Raw genomic sequence first — 15,657 nt, 5'->3', positions numbered from 1 at the left:
CCTCCAAAGCATAACCAGCCTCGGGCTCTTCGAGCTGGTCCTGGTTCTAAAAATGCAGGGGAAAAATTGGGCAGGTATCCCCCGTATTTTAAAACCAGCACCGGGCTCTTGCGCCTGGTGCTGGTGCCAAAAATACGGGGACAAAAAGAGTAGGGGTCCCCCGTATTTTTAACACCAGCATCGGGCTCCACTAGCTGGACAGATAATGCCACAGCCGGGGGTCACTTTTATGCCGTGCCCTGCGGCCGTGCATTAACTACCCAACTAGTCACCCCTGGCAGGGGTACCCTGGGGGAGTGGGGACCCTTCAATCAAGGGTTCCCCCCCCCCCCCCCCCCCAGCCACCCAAGGGCCAGGGGTGAAGCCCGAGGCTGTCCCCCCCATCCAATGGCTGCGGATGGGGGGGCTGATAGCCTTTTGTGATAATAAAAAGATATTGTTTTTTCCAGTAGTACTACAAGTCCCAGCAAGCCTCCCCCGCAAGCTGGTACTTGGAGAACCACAAGTACCAGCATGCGGGAGAAAAACGGGCCCGCTGGTACCTGTAGTACTGCTGGAAAAAAAATACCCAAATAAAAACAGTACACACACACCGTGAAAGTAAAACTTTATTACACACTACCGACACACACATACTTACCTATGTTGACACGCCGACTGCCACGGTCTCCGACGATCCGAGGTACCTGTGAAAAAATTATACTCACCTTCCAGCGTCCAGAGATAAATCCACGTCCAGAGAGATAAATCCACGTACTTGTAAAAAAAAAAACGCAAATACCCGCTCCATACCGGACTGAAAGGGGTCCCATGCTGACACATCAGACCCCTTTTCTCCCGAATGCCGGGACATCACGTGACTCCTGTCACTGAAGTCCCTTCAGCCAATCAGGAAGTGCTACTTCCGTGGCGCTCACCTGATTGGCTGTGCGCTGTCTGTGCTGTCAGACAGCGCATCGCAAAGCCGCTCCATTACTTTCAATGGTGGGAACTTTGCGGGTAGCGGTGGGGTTAACCCGCGGTCAGCCGCTGACCGGCGGGTGACCTCACCGCTAGCCGCTAAGTTCCCACCATTGAATATAATGGACGGGGCTGTGCGATGCGCTGTCTGAGTTCAGACAGCGCACAGCCAATCAGGTGAGCGCAACGAAGTTGCGCTTCCTGATTGGCTTTAGAGACCTTTCAGTGACAGCTGTCACTGAGAGGTCTCTCTGCATTCGGGGATAGGGGTCCCATGTGTCAGCATGGGACCCCTTTCAGTCCGTTTGGTCGGGTGTCCGGTTTGTTATTTTCTACAAGTACGTGGATTTATCTCTGGACCCTGGTTGAGGTGAGTATATTGATCTTTTATTTTCAGGTATCCGTGGATTCTACATGGAGAAGAGGACCGATGTCGGCGTGTGAACATAGGTAAGTATGTGTGTGTCGACGTATTAAATAAAGTTTTACTGTCGACTGTGTGTGTGTCCTTTTTTTATTTGGGTATTTTTTTCCCAGTAGTACTACAGGTACCAGCGGGCCCGCTTTTCTCCCGCATGCTGGTACTTGTGGTTCTCCAAGTACCAGCTTGCGGGGGAGGCTTGCTGGGACTTGTAGTACTGCTGGAAAAAACAATATTCTTTTCATGATCACAAAAGGCTATCAGCCCCCCCCATCCGCAGCCCATTGGATGGGGGGGGGGAACAGCCTCGGGCTTCACCCCTGGCCCTTGGGTGGCTGGGGGGGGGGGACCCCTTGATTGAAGGGGTCCCCACTCCCCCAGGGTACCCCGGCCAGGGGTGACTAGTTGGATATTTAATGCCACGGCCGCAGGGCACGGCATAAAAGTGACCCCCGGCTGTGGCATTATCTGTCCAGCTAGTGGAGCCCGATGCTGGTGTTAAAAATACGGGGGACCCCTACGCTTTTTGTCCCCCGTATTTTTGGCACCAGCACCAGGCGCAGAGCCCGGTGCTGGTTTTAAAAATACGGGGGATCCCCTGTCAATTTTTCCCCGCATTTTTAGAACCAGGACCAGCTCGAAGAGCCCGAGGCTGGTTATGCTTTGGAGGGGGGACCCCACGCCATTTTTTTTTAGGATTTTACCGTTCCAGCAATAAAAAAAAAAAATTTAAAAAAATAATATTTTAAAAAATATATAAATAATATTTGTGCCTCCAAAAAAAAAAAAAAAAAAAAAAGTACCTAATCCCTTCTAATATAAATAGATCTGCTATTCCAAAAAAAAAAAAAAAAACACAAAAAAAAACATGTTTAAATTTTTTTTATTTGTTTTCACCCTCCAAAGTGTGGCGGATTGAAAATGACGAATTTGCTGTCTAAAAGCACTGCTGTCGAATTTCCAAACTTGAATTGAATATGCTTTGGTCGAATTGCAGCACTTATATCATTGCAGAAAAGTCGAATTTGCAAAAATTCGAATTTCAAAAAGTCGAATTTTGAAAGTCCGTTTTTTGGTCGGAAAGCACTGAATTGCATAGGCGAAATTTTTTTTTTTTGGTCGAAAATGACCCGAAATTCGACAATTTCGGGAATTCGACCGCAATTGCATATACCCCAGTATGTACATGTGATTTCTCAGTTTTTTATTTTTAATAAATTTGCAAAAATCTCAAAAACACTTTCACATTGTCATTATGGGGTATTGCGTTTTGAATAAGTAAGGCTGTAACATAACAAAATGCGGAAAAAGTGAAGCGCTGTGAATACTTTCCGGGTGTGTGCGTATGTATAATATATATATATATATATATATATATATATATATATATATATATATATATATATATATATATATATACATATACATATATATACTTATGCAGGGCGTCAGCTGTCCCCCAAAAAACAGGGATGGTAGTTCCCTGTAGTGAACTTAATAACACACAGGAGGGGGGGGGGGTGGGGGGGGGGATATAGCGACCAGTGGTGTCTAAAAGAGATGCAGTAAAAATAGTTGGATAAAAAAAACTAATATAATATTTGTGTTTAAAAGAATAATCAGAAAGGGTAGAACTATATAAAACAATATAAAATTTATTGAGTACAATTTTAAAACATAAAAATTGAATTAAGATAAATTTGAGCAGAAATTTTTTTTTTTTTAAATTGGGATAAAAACAATATACACAATACAATATAATACCAGTTTAAAAGTTACCCCTTGATGAAGTCTGAATGACGAAACGCGTTGGACAACCTGGCAGTGACCTCATACCAAGTTAAGCAAAATCTTTATATCTTTTAAACTGGTATTATATTGTATTGTGTATATTGTTTTTATCCCAATTTTGAAAAAAAGTTTTTTCTGCTCAAATTTATCTTAATTCAATTTTTATGTTTTAAAATTGTACTCAATAAATTTCATATTGGTTTATATAGTTCTACCCTTTCTGATTATTCTTTTAAACACAAATATTATATTAGATATTTTTACTGCATCTCTTTTAGACACCACTGGTCGCTATATCCCCCCCCCCCTCCTGTATATGTGTGTATATATATATATATATATATATTATATATATATATATATATTTCTTTTTTATTTTTATTTCACAGCGCAACGACAACTTTCATGTAGAAGCTGAAGTTCCGAGTCACAACAGGTAAAACCATTTCCCACAATAAATCCGGCTACCCACTGCCAAATCTGTAACCATTTTTGCCACACTGCACAGACCAGCTCATTCAATCCCCACGCCAATCAAAAGAACATCACTGCCCTTGGAAAACCCATAAACCCAATAAACATTTACATTTCATGAGACCAGACTGTTACTCCTGAAATTCCTGAACAGTAAAGCGCGATGGAATATGCTTGCGCTATGCAACTAAGGCCCCCATTTATAACGCTTTGTACAGTGATAAATCGCAAGGTGATAAAGTACCAGCCAATCAGCTCTTCGGGCTGGGTTTGAAAAATGGCAGGCAGGAGCTGATTGGTTGGTGCTTTATCACCGTGTTATCACTTTTCAAGGCTTGATAAATCTGGTCCTATATGGTAATACACTTTTTATGCTGAGAACAATACCAGTAGACCTGTCAGTAACTTATTTTATAGGTAGCGGAACAAGACAGAAGCGTAGTACATGTACTGGTTGTTATAGCCACAGGACTCCTTATCTAGTCACCTTCTACGGCCTGAGAAGATCAATCGTTTTGGTCCTAAAGTATCCAGCAGTATTAACCCAAGTGTGACATCCCTATGTTTACTATGGGCCCAATTCAGACCAGATCGCGTCGGTGTGTTTTTTTTGCATCCCTGCGATCAGGTAGTTGCCGCCTACAGGGGGAGGGGGAAATCGCTGTGCAGGGGTGCGATCGCATGTGCAGGAGAGCTGCACAGACAGAAGTTTGTGTAGTCTCTGCACAGCCCAGGACTTACTCTTCCAGTGCGATGATCGGGGCCGGAGCTGAACTCAGAAACCCTCCCTTAAAAAACCCCTGGTCCCTCCTGCGTTTTTCCGGACACTCCCCTAAAACGGTCAGTTGCCACCCACAAACGGCCTCTTCCTGTCAGTCACCTTGCGATCGCCCGTGCGATCGCTTTTTTCGCACATCCAGTCGCTGCCTGCCGATCCCCATCGCGGTGCATGCGCAGTTCAGACCTGATCGCAGGCTGTACGAAAACACAGCCTAGCGATCAGGTCTGTCTTAGGCCCATTGTTACATCAAACTGTAGAAGTCTGAGTTTTCCTTAATCCGTCCTAGGATTCATGACACAGAATCTGCAGCCCACAAGACAGACAAGAAATGCAGCTAATTTAAATAAAGCTAATGTTAAGAAGTACAAGACAGTGAGGGAGGGACGCAGTTATTTTCCTCATGTGTGTTATCATGCATTAATGCCATTACAATTAACCAGGTGGTACTATAACGCAACGTATAGGAAGCAAGTTACTGTGTATGTATTTAAAAAAGATAAACATAATTAATGGTTGTAAAAGTAGAAGACTAGCACAACAAAATGTTCAATATGAAAAATAATTAATTGTTTTTATGGTATTGCAGTGCGCAGTAAGAGCGCCATATACATAAACACACATTTTAGCTACTCCCCCTCTGGATTAGACGAAAGCAAAAGGTCGCTATGGTTATACTTCATATACACATATTTGTATCATACTCGCATAACATATGTATATCCAGATGTGTCATACAGCCAGTCTCAATACGCCACACAGCACGAGTGAACCGCTACGTCCCTTGCAACTTAGTTACTGTTGGGCGTCCTTTTTTTGGCAAACATGTATATTAGTCGCAACACAATGTGACTAGAATGCACCAGGAGACTGTGATGATTAATTTGATATGCAACACTTGCATGCATTGGGAAAAAGCTGCAGCTGCTACAGTGTGGCACTTCATATACAGATTCAGAGGGGGAGAAAGATTCAACTGTTTATTGTGCCCGATCTGAAGTCTACAGTGACAGGAGATCGGGGATGGGGGCGAGATATTCAATTGTTGTTGATTTAGTATTGCGCTAATTGCGCCCAGACCAGCCCGGGCTTAGCTATGTACACACGGCTATACCCAACCAAACCGGTCACTTTCACAACATTTTAGCTCGCCAGCACAGGGGCTGCGAGCTGAAATGTGTCTCCCCGCAGCTCATAGCGCCTGAATGAAGCAACAATTGAATTGCTCCATTGAGCGCCATCCAGTGCCGGCTGCGGGAAGAAACAACGGAATCACCCCCAGAGACACAGTCACGCACAGATAAACAATTGTTGCATATAACATTTATCAACATAGTCTCCTGGTACATCCTAGCCGCATCACATTGCAACTACAGGTCCATACACACTGGGCGTTTTTTCCCCGTGTGTATGCTGGGCAATGATTTAACATCGCTGGCAAGAAAATAGCTTAGTGCATACAGACTGAGCGATTTTTACTGTGCCCAGCGATGTTCACAGGGGGTGAACCACTTTCCACAGTAGGAGACTGTGGAAAGTGGTTCACTCAACTGGTAAAACAGCCCGATGGACGGCCGCGGCCGCCAGCGATGATGTGGGAGCGCAAATAAGCGCTCATCGCCCAGCCATACACACTGGCCGAGTTCAAGCTCAAAGTAGCTCAAAATGCCAAAAGTGAGCTACACCAAGCTCAAAATCGGCCAGTGTGTATGGTGGGCCTTAAGACGCATTTTTGGAGAGATAAGCGCCCGGCACTAGCAGAGTCTCACGGGACCTGAAGCGGCGAGAGAATCAGAATCAGCCTTACTGGCCAGGTATACTTGCGTATACTAGGAAACAACAGCCAAGTAGGTAACAGATAAGCGGGGGGGGGGGGGAGTAAAGTCATACAGATAGGTATACCGTATGGACACAAGTGTGTTACATGTACGTCTAGTCAGTCAATGTTCAGGGGCTCAGCAGGCAGACCGCTTGGGGAAAGAAACTTTTGAGGCTTCTGGTGGACCTGTAACTCCTGCCTGAAGGAAGCAGGTTAAACATGTTGTGGCCGGGGTGTAGCTGGTCATTTACCATCTTCGTTGCCAGCTTTTTAGCTCTGGACAGGTTCAGGTCCTGGACTGAGGGAAGGTTGGCCCCGATCTTCTCTGCGGTTCTGACCACCTTTTGGAGCCTGCATCTGTCCCTCGCGCTAGCGGAGCCGTACCATACCAGTATCGAGGAGCACACTACCGACTCCACAATTGTGGAGTAGAAGAGGAGCAGAAGCTTCTGTGGGATGTTGAACTTCCTAAGTTGCCCGAGGAAGAACAACCACTGCTGCTCTTTCCCGACAGTGGCGTCATCGTTGGACTCTCATTTAAGGGTTCCTGGAGATTGTGGTCCCTGGGAACTTGAAGGAGTCCACTAGCGATACCACTCTGTCAGTAATCGTTAGCGGAGGTGCACTAGCTGACTTCTTCCTGAAGTCCACCATCATCTCAACAATTTTGAGGGGGTTGAGCTCAATGTTCTTGTGGCTGCGCCACTGGGCTAACCGGTCTACTTCCCATCTATAGACCGATTCGTCCCCATCCTTAATAAGGCTGATGACGGTGGTGTAGTCTGCGAATTTGATATTTACTGATTGCGCCTCTGAGGTGCAGTCGTTTGTGTACACGGAGAAGAGCAGGGGTGAGAGGACACAGCCCTGAGGGGCCCCTGTACTAACGGACCGCGTTTGAGAGGTGAAATCCCCCGCTTTCACCACCTGTGTCCTATCTGTCAGGAAGTCTACTATCCAGGAACAGGTAGCTTCTGGGACCCCTAGGCGAAGTAATTTGGAGTGGAGGATGCTGGGGACGATTGTATTGAAGGCCGAGCTGAAATCGACAAACAGGACCCTCGCGTAGGTACCGGGAATGTCTAGGTGCTTTAGAATGTAGTGCAGGCCTAGCTAGGTTGACTGCATCCTCGACCCACCGATTCGATCGATAGGCGAACTGTAGGGGGTCCATTCACAGTTTTCAGGTGATTCAAAACCAGACGCTCAAACGTTTTCATGACCACAAACGTCAGTGCTATCGGCCTGAAGTCGTTCAGGTTTGTGATAGAGGGTTTCTTGGGTACCGAGACGTTAGTGGACCTTTTGAGGCAGGAAGGGACTTTCTGTAGCTCCAGCGATCTGTTGAAGATCTTGGCAATACAGTATCGGTTTTCAGAAACCATGACAAACATGCAGACGTGGTGTGATATAATAAAGTAATACAGTAGCTAAAATTTCAGATATGCTTATTAGTTGTAATGACCAAAGTACCTTACACAAGCTGGCAAACAAGCAGAGACCTTATGGAGCCAGTCACATCAGTGTATAGATACAGTAATTTGGATGAACTGCAGATTACTTCAGTAATGGATACGCTAAAGGTGTGTACACACGGTTCGATTTTTTTTTACGATTTTGACTATATAGTCAAAATCGTAAGAAAATGTAGTGCATAGCGCACCGTACGTATAGTCCTTGCGATGGCGATGCGCGGTTCGGCGGGACCGACATCGCAAGGAAAAACAGAGACCAACATTGACTAGATTGGCGGTTGAATAGTCAACGCCGGCATGCGGCGCATTGCACCGTGTGTACACACCTTTAGAATGATCTTGGCAACAACCTTTCCAAAACAGAGGTAAAGTCACTTTACTGGGACATAAGCTGAAACAATAAATGTATCACTAAACTTTTTTACACTCTTAATGAAGTGACTCCTATCCATCTTTACACATGAGCAGTGTATGAATTCTGTTTTATAGTACTGCTTTACATTGTTTATTGACTAAATAGTATCTGTAATGGATATTTGTTTATGTTTACATAAACTATTGGGGGGTGGTATTCAGTATGCCGGCGCTCAGTATACCGGCGCCGGAATCCCGACACGCTGCATATCAACAACTATTCTCCCTTTTGGGGGTCCAGGACCTTCCTGGAGGGAGAATAAATAGCCGTGCCCGCAGCATGGCGAGCGCAGCGAGCCCACAAATGCTCTTCTGCGCTCACCCAGCTGCCGGCGCCGCTATGCTGGGCGCTGAGATCCCGACCACCGGCATCACATACTGCACCCCTATTGGGATGTGCATTGTACAGGCCTGAACCTGACAGGTTGCCGTTACGTAACGGCCAGTAGACACAAGTAACGTTGCAATAATTTGTCACTCTAATGGTGTGTACACAAGGTGAGATTTTTTCTTACGATTTTGACTATATAGTCAAAATCGTAAGAAAAGTTAGTGCAGATCGCAAGGTGAAAGTCACCTTGCGATCCCGATTCGATAGACTGTGCAGGCAAGTTAATTTTGACTATCTATTCTTGCGATGCCGACCACGCATTGGCATCGCAAGAATAGATAGTCAAAATTGACTTGCCTGCACAGTCTATCGCTATAGAAGAAATAGTCAAAACTGACACTTAGCCAAAATTGCACACAGTCCGTATCGCAAGCACACTCAGTATGTGCTTGCGATACAGGCTATGTGCTGACCTAGCCCCTGTCGCATAGTGAGAATCGGGCATAGCCCGTATCTCACCGTATGTATGGGCCATTTTTTATTAATTATCTGGACTTTGTCCTAATAATGTATTGCAGCAAAAGGTTAAGATCGCTTGAATGTATGAAAAAAAAAAAAATTAATAATAATAATAATAATAATAATAATAATCATAAAAAAAAAATAAAAAAAATAATTTGGGGGGAAATAAATAAAAATCACAGAGGGCGATAGGAGGGCGATGTGAAGGACTGGTGTTTTGTAGGATATCCCACAAAGGGCTTGACTCAATTCAGAGCGGATTGAATAGTGCCGGGAATGGACTCCCTGTGTTATTCAATGCAGCGCAATGTGACGCCCAACGAAAGGATTTTTTCTCGCACCCCCAGAGGGGTGCAAGCAGAAATCCAACAAAAGTGCTGACGCGATACTGATTTCTGCCCTTAGCATGGAGGAAACAATCGCACCAGGAACTTTAGTCGGAAAATGACGGTTCTCGCAACAAACCACAGTTAGTCCGTGAGAACCGTCCTTATCCGACATGACAGCACGCTGAATTGAATAGCACCGGGAGCAAATTCCCGGCATTATTCAATCCGCACTGAATTGAATCAAGCTCAAATATTGTTTGCTACATACGCCCCAAAGAGTTTCAGAGGCAGTTTTGCAAGAGGGCAAATTTACAGTTAACCCTCCACATTACACCTTCTCTTCACTGTTACTACATTTATTTGTCATCCCCTTTAGTGGAAATTATAGTCTCTATAGAGATGGGATACAAATGTAATGTGATATTGTCAGTCGGACTGGAATCACTTTAAGGCCAAATTCCAACAGAGAACCTGCATCATTTCTCTCCCACTATGGTTACTTGTATAGGTGGACTGTACACTGCAGCATGGAATATTATATATCAATTATTTTATGAACTGTAGTAATATTTTTCACTTATTTATATAGGACTACCATATTGTGACAATATGTGTCATTCACATTAGTGGAGTACAAATGCTAAATTCAAACACACATGCCCAGTCTAGTCAACGAGCCAAGTAGCCAGTATATTTTTGGCGTGTGGACAAAAACTGGAGAACACAGAGGAAATTTACGTAAACATGGAGAGAAAGTGCAAACTCCACACCTATATGTCCATTATTACTTAGCAAACGCATGACCCCAACACTGTGTTTGTAGTAGTGCTTTTTTAGATCCCTCTAAAAAAAAAGGTCATGGTTACATTGGAGACATCATGACAGTACATACATTTATAGTATTTGCTGCATAACTAAGCACACAAAAAGTGCACACCTTTTCAGATTTCTTGCTTCTATATTGCACTAGCAAATCAGTCATCTGTTGACACTGAACCTTGTACCCACTGGACACAGAATGACTTTCCCTAAGCTGCTAGCAATGATTCAATGCAAATACACAATAGGTAAAACTATTGTGTTTTGCCTGTGGTAGATTAGTCGGCTGTAGTTTAAAACGTATCGTTGAGCTGTTTGGGGAACGCGTCTTGTGTACACTCACACCTCTCCGCTCAGTAACAGGCTGTCTCAGCCACTGCACTGAATCTCTCCAAGCTAAAAAGAAACACCAGCACCGTGCACAATTCACAAAATGCTGGACTCAAGAGAGAGCAATAAGTATGCACAACCCCTTTAAAAAGCATGCTGTATTTCAGACACAACATGTATTGTGCTTGGGGTGTTTGTGTAATATGTACAGGAGTAAACCCCAAAATTAAAAATTAGGTTAATAAATAAAAGCAAAATATTTGTAGACTCAGCTCAGTATGGGTATGAGACTGTGGGGGTAATTCAGACCTGATCGTAGCAGCAAATTTGTTATCAGTTCGGCAAAACCATGTGCACTGCAGGGGGGGCAGATGTAACATGTGCAGAGAGAGTGAGATTTGGTTGGGTTATTTTGTTTCTGTGCAGGGTAAATACTGGCTGCTTTATTTTTACATTACAATTTAAATTTCAGTTTGATCCCCACCCAAATCTAACTCTCCGCACATGTTACATCTGCCCGCCCCCCCCCCCACAGTACACATGGTCTTGCCCAACTGCTAACAAATTTGCTGCTCCGATCAGGCCTGAATTACCCCCTGTATACTGTGATGCATTATCACAGTTCTCACTAGTCAATACGCGTCAAATTTTTATTATTAAAATGATGACATTTACAAGTGCAAGTAAAAAGCTAAATTACTGTCCAAAAAATAAAATTGTGTATTCAGCGGCAATAAAAAAAAAAAAAAAAACACAACGCAATTGTAAATGTCATATATTAAAAATAAATGGACATTACATGGGTTTACAGCACTGATAACCCATGAGAAGAACAGACCCAGCGATATGCAAGGCCTCTAAGCACTTTCATCATCATCTGATGGAAAGAAAAAGAAAAAAAGAAAAAAAAAAAAAACACTACAGCAAAACAGTCTCAGTCTACCAAATATGCTAACATAACAGAATGTCCTGTACAGAACCTGGCATGCATTAGCATCCTTCTACACATGCTCCAGCATACGTACTGATGCTACACAGATCAAACATGGAAAAAGACAAAGACTGGAGCCACTCCCAGCACTGAAATATAGAAAATTCATTTCCCTGCCAGTAAGTAAATAACAAGCTCTCGGATGGACTTCTTAGCCACCTGTCCCTTCAAAGCCCTCAGTGTGGCAGATGGATTGCAGTGTGCAGAAATACACTGCCGCCAATGAAAAAGCTTCACACTGGACGTAATAAAGTTGTCAGGGAGTAAGGACTAGGCCTAACAAATGTAACAATAATTAGCATGCCTGAACCGCAAAAATACACAAACATAAATAAATGGCATTACACTGTACACTCTGTTAACAGCATATAGTATATATTTCTATTCATCAACATGTCAGGGAAACAGATAAGTGCAAACTCCCCGCAGTTACATCTAGAATCAGCTTAATTGCCTAGCTGTAGACCTCAACATCACTTAATATTTCCTGCAGCCGCACAACTGCATGTTTCCAGCACAAATCCCAGCCACTGACAATTCAGTAACACAAAGGCCAATCACAAGTCTCTTCATTGAAATTAGGGAATGTCAGGTTCTCATCGCACAAAGCCCCTCAGAACGTGAGCCGTTATTCGGCACATGTCCTCTACAGACCCCTGTAAAGTGTGAGGGGGCGGAGGAGGGAGCATCAGGCCTTCCTGAGTGTTAGAATGGCAGCTGTGATTGCAGGAGGGGGGAAAAGAAAATAAGACAACATGGGAAACAACCTCAGTTAGGAATAAAGGCGGCGAAACTATGGAAGGGAGCTGGCAAACTACAGACTGCTGTGATTCACATATATGAGAGAGAGAGAGAGAGAGAGAGAGAGAGAGAGAGAGAGAGAGAGAGAGAGAGAGAGAGAGAGAGAGAGAGAGAGAGAGAGAGAGAGAGAGAGAGAGAGAGAGAGAGAGAGACAAATGTGAAGAATTAAAATCACAGGCGTTCTTTTATTTTGTGAAGGAGTAAAGCAACGCAATATTGGCTCAGACTGGTTGGTACAGATTAATTTGCCAGGTTCCACTCCATGAAAACATTAGCAACTTCACTGAAACAGCTTTTAAAGAACACCAGAATTTAAGTCAGATATTAGCCACATAGCATAGAGGTCAGTACACCGTCAGCTTGCACCATCTAATGTTACATAACACGACCAAGGGCCCTTTGCAGGGGGGGGGGGGAGTTGCAACTAGTTATCTGAGGATGCTATAGCTAATGTCATACAACCATACACTGGCATCAATGTAACCCTATACGAGTACTGCTGTACATACACTTATGTTGTCAACACAGCGATGGAGAAATGTACAGAGAAATGATTACATATACAGAAAGTATAAAATACAGAAGTTAACATGCATTCAATAAAAAAAAATAAAAAAAACATTGATAGATACTAAGTCACTGAGGTGCATCGTGGCTAAGTGCTTTTATATAGGACGCGCAACTCGGAGGTCATGTGTAATACTTTACATCAGGGGGACACAGTCTTTAATAACACACAAACTAATAAACACGTTTTTAAAAACACCTACATAGGTATGCCCCCTTAAACCAGTGACGGCAAACAGGCAGCCCCAGGGCCATATGTGGCTCTCAAAGCCGTCACTTGTGGCCCCCAGGACCTTCATGCTTTGTTGTCATATTTGTTGTAATGCTTGTTTAAAAGCCTGCTGACATATTACAGACGGGTTGGGTATGCGTTACCGCCGCTGGAGATCCTGGCGGTCAGTATACAGACCGTGGGATCCTGGCAACTAAATGCGGCGAGGGGGGCAATAAGCCCCATGCGGGCTCGGTGGCAAGTGGACACCCACATGTGAGAATAGTTCCTGCGAGCCTAGTTCCCTTACAGCCATGTGCCTTTTTCAGCGATTACATTTATTCATTTCATTTACTATTGGGATTCAGAAAAATTAGCTGTACCATCCTTCAGAAGGTTAGAGGGTCATCACATGTGACCCCCAAAGTATATCAGTTTGCCTGTCACTGCTTGAAGCAGAAGAGCGTTAAATACACTGGATTTTCACATTCAACAAACACAAGTATTTACAGATGTACTGTGATATAGAAAGGGATGACAGATTTCGGTTGAGAAACAAGAGCAAATTACACTCTTATCTTTCCATAGCGAATGGATCCACATTTCCAGAAATACAAAGTAAAGTCACCCCCAACATAGACATTTCCAAACATCACACAAATAAATAGCTCTGATAAAATATTTAGCCATCGTTAGACAATCACAGGAATAACTTTCTCCTAATCAATACCTTACAGAGAACGTCACACTAAATTAAAACATCTCATGTGTTGTCTGCCAAGTCACTTGTATGATATGCCCCAAACCACAGAACAAACTTTGTCACTTTCACTCTCTCCTATATAAACGGTGCCCACTGCCGCACACACCCCGGAGCCACAACGCCTACATACTATGAACCCTTTTTAAATTGCATTTCAAAAGAAAATAAAGTTACATAAGTCATAATTATTCATTATTATTAAGGTTCTTCTATATCGGTGATAGGTGACCTGATACACTTTGAGAGCCGCACTGGGTGGCCCTCCAACTTCCAAGAGGGCTGCGCATGGCTTTAAATCTCAGTAGTAGATTAAACACATTTAATCAATGAATGAGACAATTATGTGATAATATAACAGCCTGCCTTTTAAACAAGCAATATAAGGTATAGCAAACAAATGTAACAAAACTGAAAGAGGTGGGGGCTGCAAATTAAGGCTTGATGGGCCGCGTGTGACCCATATCAATATAACACCGGATTAAACATGCCAAAAGTGACATTTAGTGATGCTGACATTATAAACTGAGCAAAAAGTTATTCAATTCATACATGTAAATTTGTTCACAGAGTAAACATGGTATTAAATGATGGCATTCATAAAAATTGGGCACTTAATTCACTGTTTTCATGTCTCTCATTTTGTTTATGTACTTTGTCAGGCGCTACGGAACCCTTGTGGCGCCATATAAATAAAGAATAATAATAATAATATTATAAAGTGGGAGCATGAGACATTACAATGAAATTAATTTGCAAATAACTGTCATAAGCGTGGTATGGATTTTGTCATTAGCCACAAAAGTTATGTTCTGTCATTCAGTCACACACACCTGGTTATTCCCCACGTCATACAACTATCGATGGCACAAAAATAAAACCCCACACAACTGTCACACTTGACACAACTCCCAACAGTATCAATGGCAAAAGCAGAAGAATGCTGTATGGGACTGCTGGGATGTGTAGTTCCACACGCCGCCCACCCAGCTTTCCACTATCCAACAGCCAAATGCAAACTACTCCTTACAGATGATACACAAAGCAGATTGTGTACAGTGTAACAGTGCTGCTATCCCACATGAAGAGCATTTGGGATGATGGGGGCCAGGAGAGGTGCAGGTAGTAAGTGTACACTCACACTCAGGTCCCTTATTATCTAGTCCCAATCAGAGTTGTGCTTATTCATCACTTTAAATCAGTGTCACACTCGTCACACTTATCACAGCATTCCCCCCCCCCATAACTTACACTTGTGCAGAGGTGCTGAGTGCAGTGTGACCTCCCCCCACCCCCCAGCTCACTCAGGCAAGTGCCTGCTGGGGGTGACCCTCCTGTGAGTACGAGACACCCCCAGTGCTCAGCTGTCCCCTCAGCACCACACTCCCCGGCTCCCGGGCCTGCTCAGCCTCACTTCTCACTCACAACTTCCAGCTCCCACTCTCCCACCACCACCTCTTCCTCTTCCCCAGCCCCCAGTGCCCACCCGGCCTAACGGCCCCACCGGCCCCAGCCTGGTCCCCCCACTGCCCACACCTGCTGCAGGGGTGCCCCGCTCCGGGGGGTGGGGGTCGCCGGGACTGCTCCCCACTCCTCCTCCTCTTCTTCTTCTTGTTTCTTTCTTCTTTTTTCCTCCTCTTCTTTCAGGGGAGGGGGGAGAGGCTGTCACCGCCACATCTTCCCTCTCAGCCCCCCCGGCCCCCACCGGCTGGGGGTAAATAACACGGGGGGCACCCCCCTGAACTACCAGCCCTCTGCCCCCTTCCAGGAGAAGGAGGTGGGGAAGGGGAATAAGGGTAGAGAAAAGGGGGAAAGCGGCAAGCGCCGGGTAACGAGGGAGTATTAATTGCCCCCGGCCGGGCAA

General features: G+C 44.3%; 1 protein-coding gene across 1 annotated transcript in view; it reads right to left on the bottom strand.

The window, feature by feature from the left end:
- PHF21A (PHD finger protein 21A) overlaps positions 1-15,434 on the bottom strand; it is a 307,695-nt gene extending 292,261 nt beyond the window's left edge. The window contains exon 1 of the mRNA XM_063944307.1: positions 15,330-15,434. The gene's annotated coding sequence lies outside the window, so the exon portion shown is untranslated. The remainder of the gene's footprint in view (positions 1-15,329) is intronic.
- Between the last annotated feature and the right edge of the window lie 223 nt (positions 15,435-15,657).

The sequence above is a fragment of the Pseudophryne corroboree genome, chromosome 11 (genome assembly GCF_028390025.1).
Source record: "Pseudophryne corroboree isolate aPseCor3 chromosome 11, aPseCor3.hap2, whole genome shotgun sequence".
NCBI classification, from domain to species: Eukaryota; Metazoa; Chordata; class Amphibia; order Anura; family Myobatrachidae; genus Pseudophryne; species Pseudophryne corroboree.
The sequence above is the reverse complement of the archived record's forward strand: the minus strand, read 5'-3'. Positions and strand labels throughout refer to the sequence as shown.